The following is a 7,075-nucleotide window of genomic DNA, read 5'->3' on the forward strand; positions in this document are numbered from 1 at the left end:
TCCCATCATGCCTGTTCCAAGGCCTCTGCATCCCCATCCCAGCCCTTACCTTCTCCCAGCCACCCCAGCTGAGTTGTAAGGATGCACTACATTTTATTTAACCAGTCCCTTTTTGACGGACATTTAGGTTGCTTCTAGTTTTCTTTGCTGTATTCAACAATGTGATAATTAATATCCTTAAAGATACATATTTGTATACTTATGAGTTTGTTGTAAACTCTTAGAAGTACAATACCTCGGTCAAGAACACGTGCCTTCACAATTTGGATATATTTTGACAAATTGCTCTTTAAAATATGACATGAATGTACATTCCCATAATGCCTGGGAGCACCTGTTTCCCACACCTTGGCCAACACTGGATGTTACTAAACTTTATAATCTTTACTAATCTAACAGCAAAAAATAGTACCTTATTATCTTTTTTTTTTTTTAGTTTTTAAAAGGAAGATTTATTCAACAAGTTTCACTTAGTGCAATACACCTAAAAGGAAAATCACAATACAATGAAAAGGTTTAAATCAAGGCCTCAGAATTTCATACAAACACCAAGATCAAAATCCTAAAGTATTGGTATTGCGTCTCAAATTTTCCCCATTAACTTAAAATAAAGCTTAAACTTACGTGCCATAGAGGTTATTAAATGAAACTAAAATTAACAAACATGCCAAATGTTTCACTTTTAATTGTAGACACAGCTCCTATATTGAGTTTCACAAAAAAGCATGTCTTTCAACAATGCGTCCAAACAGTGCTCAATGTAATGTGGTGTAAGCAACATTTAACATAATTCAACCGCTTTAACCTAAATACACCTACTGCTTAAGTACATCCTACAATATAACTAACTTGAGAAAAGCTGAAAATTATTTAACAGTAACAGATTACTCAACCTAGTTACATCCTAAATGAATGTATGTGTTCAAAAATACTGAAACTTAAGTCTTTAAAACAATCCTGATTTCCACTTAGAGTAAGCATAAACCACAAGTTTGTGTTGCAAAACTGTTAAAACTTAAGTTCTGTTTTTCTTTTAAAAATTGTTGACCAAGAGTCAGTGATCAGGATCAATTACATTCCCCATTCACCACTCATACTGGACACGCTAGACATCCCTCCCATTCCGTTCACTCCCATAGATGCTTGGCTTCCACTATTGTAGTAGCTGTTCACTGTTCCTTGGCTGCCTATGCAACGTTTGATTGAAAATCACTGGAGTTTTCCTGTAAAACTTGGTCATATCCACTCATGCTGCTCTGGCCACCATAGCTGCCTCCATAACCACCACTCAGCTGCTGGCTGGCTGGGCCGCCATAACTGGACTGGTTTGACAAACCCATGCCTCCTAGCATTTGGCAACCGTAAGCACCACCGCTTGCTCCTGCTGTAGGATTCAAGAAGAGTTCTACATATCTGTGTTGCATTTTTGCTTTGTCTTTTGCCATAGCTGCCACAGCATCTTCATGAGTTGCAAACTCGACATCTGCTTCACCAGTTACTCTGCCATCGGGACCAGTTTCAATATGTACTCTCACAGGGTTGAGTGGTGAAAAAAATTTATAAATGTCATTCTCAGTAGCTCTGTAAGGTAATCCCCACCTGTGTACACAGTGTCCTGTTGTGCTCTGGAAAGTAGAGCCACCATCCTCGTATCTGTGATCTGATATTCCTGAAAAACAATAATTGAGGTCTCTTCCAAATCCATCTGACCCAAATCCATAGCCATCCTTATAGTCATTATAATCATCATAGCCTCCATAACCTCCACTGTAAGCACCACGCCTCATCCTTTCAAAGCCAGCTCCTCTTCCAATGCTGTTATACCCTCTGCCAGCCCCAGGTCTGTCATAGGGACCTGGTCGCTGCATGGCCATAAGTTTTCGTGGTGGATCATAGTGAGTCTAACTTCAGCTCGACTGCTCTTAAAGATTTCGATATACCTGTGCCCTATTCTTTCCTTGTGTTTCTTTGGAGCCTTTTCAGCTATTTCCTGTGAAGCAAACTGCATGAAGGCCTCCCCCATACTCCTCCCCTGGAAGTCCACCAGCAATGTTATCCCATTTGGCATGATTTCCAACCCTGAGAAGAACTGAACAATTTCTTCCTTGCTACATCCAAAGGGGAGTCCTCTAAGCCATACAAAGCCATCATTGGCCGTGTCAGGACTATTTGGACCAGTATGCTTCGACACCCAATCCATTTCAACGTTGTTTGACTTGGATATTTCAACATATCTGTGTCCCATAGTTTCTCTGTCTAAAATTTTTCAGGGCCAATTTGACTTCATCTTCTGATTCAAGTTCAACAAAAGCCTCACCACTCGGTCTGCCTTCTCTGGTGTAGATGAAACGAACACCTTGAGCCCCATTTTGAATTTTGCAGTCAGAGAAAAACCGCTGTACTTTTTCGGCCGAGCAAGACCAAGGCAAGCCCCAGACCTTCACCACGAATCCCTCTCGCCACCTTCGGTGCCCAACATCATCGTCTCTTAGGGGGTCCTGGCATCGAAACAGCCTGCAAGGCGGGGATGAGGGTCAGACCTGCACACACAACTTCGGCGCGGTGAGAAGAAATCCCTTATTATCTTTTTAATCTGTACTTCTATAATGATGAGTGGGATTAAGCATCTTTTCATATATTTATTTGCCATTGTATTTTTTTTTCCTGTAGATGTCCTCTAGGTATTGATACCAACAAATCCACCTCTTGAAATGATCTTTTTCCTTTGCTTCCACGACACTTCTGTCTTTTGATTCCCTGGCACCTCTTTCTTGTTCCTTTGCTGGCCTCTGCTTGTTTACCTACCTCTGGAATGTTGCTGTCCTCCAGGGTTCCAGCCTCATCCTGCTTCCTTTTCATTGTACATGCTCTCCGCCTGTGATTTCATCTACTCATCCAGGAATAGTTACCTTTTATTGACCATTTCTTATGTTCTAGACATGCTACTAGGCATTCTAAATGCTTATTATAACTCTATGAGGTTGGCATTATCATCCCCAAGTTTACAGATGAGGAAACTGAGGTCACAGATTAACTTGCTTAAGATCACACGTACCACCAGTAAATAATGGAGTTGGGATTTAATTCCAGAGCCATTCCTTTCTAGTGCACAAGCTCTTTCTATCACTCACTTGCCGTGTCCTCATTTATCATCTATAGGTAGAGCATCCCAAATCTATATTCCCACTCCAAGCCTCTCTCCTGGTCTCCAAATCCAATTCCTCAGTAGAAATCTCTACCTTGACATCTGCAGGAACCTTAGAGACAACATGCTTCCCCATGAACCTGCCCCTCCAGTGATTCCTTTCATGGTTAGTGGGGCCTTCCAGCCTCCCAGACTCAGCTGATCAATCACCAAGTCCCACATCAAGTCAGACATCTGAACTTTTCTCTCCTTCCCTCTGCTGCCCCTTAGCTCAGGGCCTTGCCATTTCTTGCCTGGAATGTTGCGTTACTTCCTAAAATATTCTCCCTGCCACCAGGCTCTGTGCATTCTAGTTTATCCCCTACTCTGCTACCAGAGGTAGCTTTTTTCAATAAGCACAATAATCCATAAATGTTGATAATATTCTTTATCTCATAAGGCTCTTATAAGGAATAAGTGAAGTAATCTATGTAAGATATGTAGCTCATGCTAATTCCTCAATAAATATTATCAAAATTGACTTTTTCCTCCCAAAAAGTAAATTCTGGTAACACAAATTCTTTTGGTCTGCACTATAAGGTCTAAAGGCCCATTGGATTCCAAAGGCCTGACCTACCACCCTCTCTTCTGGCCTCACACCTCTGCTCTAGCCAACAAAATTTCTCACGTTTCATGTCTCTGTGCCTTTGCATAGACTGTTCCCTCTGCATGGAATTCTCTCTTTTTTTTTTTTTTTTTTTTTTTTTTTTTTTTTTGCGGTACGCGGGCCTCTCACTGCTGTGGCCTCTCCCACCACATAGCACAGGCTCCAGACATGCAGGCCCAGCGGCCATGGCCCACGGGCCCAGCCGCTCCGCGGCACGTGGGATCCTCCCGGACCAGGGCACGAACCCGTGTGCCCTGCATCGGCAGGCGGACTCTCAACCACTGCGCCACCAGGGAAGTCCAGAATGGAATTCTCTTCGCTGCACTTACTCCATTAGTGAGCTCCTTTGATTCTTTAAGATCTACCTCAAAGCGCACTTTCCCTATGATGCCAGCCCTGAATTCCTTTGATCAGGTTCCCGGGCCCCTTTTGTTGTTTTAATATTTATTAATTTATTTGGCTGTGTCGGGTCTTCATTGTGGTACGTGGGATCTTTTGCTGCAGCACGCGGTCTTCTCTCTAGTTGTGGCATGCGGGTTTTCTCTTCTCTAGTTGTGGCGGGGGTTCCAGATCTCATGGGCTCTGTAGTTTGTGGCACACGGGCTCTCTAGTTGAGGCACGTGAGCTCAGTAGTTGTAGCGTGCAGGCTTAGTGGCCCCGTGGCATGTGGGATCTTAGTTCCCCGACCAGGGATCGAACCCGCGTCTCCTGCATTGGAAGGCGGATTCTTTACTACTGAGCCACCAGGGAAGTCCCCCTGGGCCCCTTCTTTGCACCCCTTTATTTACTTACAACATTGCATTGCAGGTATGGCCTATCTCCATGACAAGGCTGAAAACAAGGGCTGTTTCTTATCCATCGTCATGTACTCAGCATGTGGGACACAGGAAGTGCTTTCAAACTGCGTGTGGAATTAACATGCTTCTTAACACGTGTTACGAAACACCAGTCATACCCTCCCATCTGGTAGAGCTAGTGCCCTGCAGGCAAGAGGCCCAGGCCCAGCCTCTTAAGTCCCGGCCCTGGGTGTGAGGCTAGATGAGTCACTTAAAGCCTCTGAAACCTCATGTTTGGACCTGCATAGCCAACCTAAGCAGTCCCTCAGACAAGAAGGTCAAAGGTCATACATGAGAAAAGCCAGAATGCAGTCAAGATGCAAGATGTTAGGTCAGCCAAAGCCAGGGGAGGAATGATTGTTTTAGGAAATGGAACGATACCTGGAAAGAATGCAGGCATTGGAGGCAGATAGATGAAAGCATTATGTTATCCTGTGCTCACACATTAGCCCTGACATATCATCAGCTTAATACAACAAAGGGCTAGTCCCATTCAGTACAAGTCCACGATGGGGACAGGCATCTGCCCTGCTCAGTCCTAGACCCATACTGATGACGTGTGGCAGGTTGGGGTCCCCGAAAAGCAGGCTCGGGAAGGAAATGAACGTGCAGGAAGTTGTTTAGGGAGTGCCCCTGGGATCAACACCTATGTAAAAGTGCAGAAGGAGGGCTTCCCTGGTGGCGCAGTGGTTGAGAGTCCGCCTGCCGATGCAGGGGACACAGGTTCATGACCCGGTCCGCGAAGATCCCACATGCCGCGGAGCGGCTGGGCCCGTGAGCCATGGCCACTGAGACTGCGCGTCCGGAGCCTGTGCTCCGCAACGGGAGAGGCCACAACAGTGAGAGGCCCGCGTACCGCAAAAAAAAAAAAAAGTGCAGAAGGAGACAGGATTGTGCAGAGGGAGGAGGTGAGCTGCAATGCAGGCCTGGCAACAGCCTTGGCCTAACCCCCCCGGGTCTCTGCAGCTCGAATAGCCCTGTAGCGCTGTCTGGGGTTGGAACAAGATGGCTGGATCCTTATACCTCCGTGTCAATCCCAGGGTAGACCACAGGCAAGGTGGCTCTCTGCAGCTGAGGCGATCCCTGCAGGGACTGACTGTGGAAAGCTGTCTGCAGACAGCTACTCCAGCCCCTGGGGCGACAAGTCTTTCCTGGAAGGGGACGTGAACAGTGCACCAGAGAGCCATCATGTAGAGCATCCACATCACAGAGTAGCTGCATCCTCGGAACACACACCAAGGTACTCAACTTGGATTTTCTTCCAGAGGCTGATCCTCAGCCCAGGATGTGAGCGCAAGTAGCTTATTTGGGCACGTGCAAGTGAGATGTGGAAGGAAAGGAAATCAATGTAGAGTGCTTTGTGGAACAGGATGCTGCTGGATGAGACAGAATCGAACATGCCTGGAGTTATTCTACTCCGGGGGCAAAGAAGGGGTGGTACTTATCCACCGAGTCCTGCGTGTCATTATGCAAAGCCACTCCCGGAGGCAGTCACTTCCTGGCGATTCCCATCTGCCTGGCCCACTTGAGCGGAGTTACGGTGGGAGGAAGAACTGGCATGAATGCAGCGGTGAGCACCAGGGGGATGTGGGTCGAGCAGTAACAGAACCTGCCACACGGGGCGGGAGAGAGCCTGGGCAATCTCCCAGGAATATTATGTTGCCTCAGCCCAGAGTGACACATTCACAAGCCCAAGGGCAGAGTGAGTGGCCTGGCGCATCTGTGATTGGGCCTGGACAAGGCTGCCTTGCCCGCAGAGAGGGAGTGGGAAGTGGGTATTGCTGAACCCTGGTAACATTTACCTCCACCACTCCTACCTACCAGCCGTGTGTGATTGAGAAGTTGCTTTATCTTTCTGAGCCTCAATTTACTAATCTGTAAAGTGGGGAGAATAACACCTATGTCATAAAAGTGTGATAGATGGAACTAATGCACATAGAGAATCTACCACAATGTAGCAGTACTGGTGATGTTCTGAGTCCCCATCTTGAGTTACGTGGTAGGTTCATTTTTATTCATTTGATTGTTATACGTAATAACACACATATATTACCTCTACTCTTTTTATTTATCAAATGTAACATTAAAATAATAAAGGACACTCTCTTGACATTATGTATTGCTGAAATTCTAAGATGAATTTCAAATATGTAAATATTTGACTATATAAATATTTAAAATATGCATTTATATATTTCTAAATAGGCTACCACAGTTTCTAGTAGATAGGGCGCACTTAGTTAATGGTATCTATTATTACTTGGGAAGTCCTGACAATCAATCTCATTAATCACAGGCAAACAATGGATCTGGAATGTGAGTTACCCAGATAAAGAACCAGTTCAAGGGTCTGCTTGGAGAGGAGAGGTGACCTAGGCTTGTTGACTCACCATGTAAACACAAGTCATGGTAATTTACTAACAGCAAGACCTACTTCCTGCTGAGAAT

The 7,075-nt window shown here is 45.4% G+C and overlaps 1 pseudogene across 1 annotated transcript; it reads right to left on the reverse strand.

Moving 5' to 3' along the window:
* Positions 1-575: 575 nt before the first annotated feature.
* Positions 576-2,482, reverse strand: LOC103086532 (heterogeneous nuclear ribonucleoprotein H pseudogene; annotated as a pseudogene). The gene has a single exon (XR_456977.1). The product of XR_456977.1 is annotated as a heterogeneous nuclear ribonucleoprotein H pseudogene (transcript).
* Positions 2,483-7,075: the final 4,593 nt, after the last annotated feature.

This window comes from Lipotes vexillifer, unplaced genomic scaffold (genome assembly GCF_000442215.2).
Source record: "Lipotes vexillifer unplaced genomic scaffold, Lipotes_vexillifer_v1.1 scaffold1343, whole genome shotgun sequence".
Taxonomy (NCBI): Eukaryota; Metazoa; Chordata; class Mammalia; order Artiodactyla; family Lipotidae; genus Lipotes; species Lipotes vexillifer.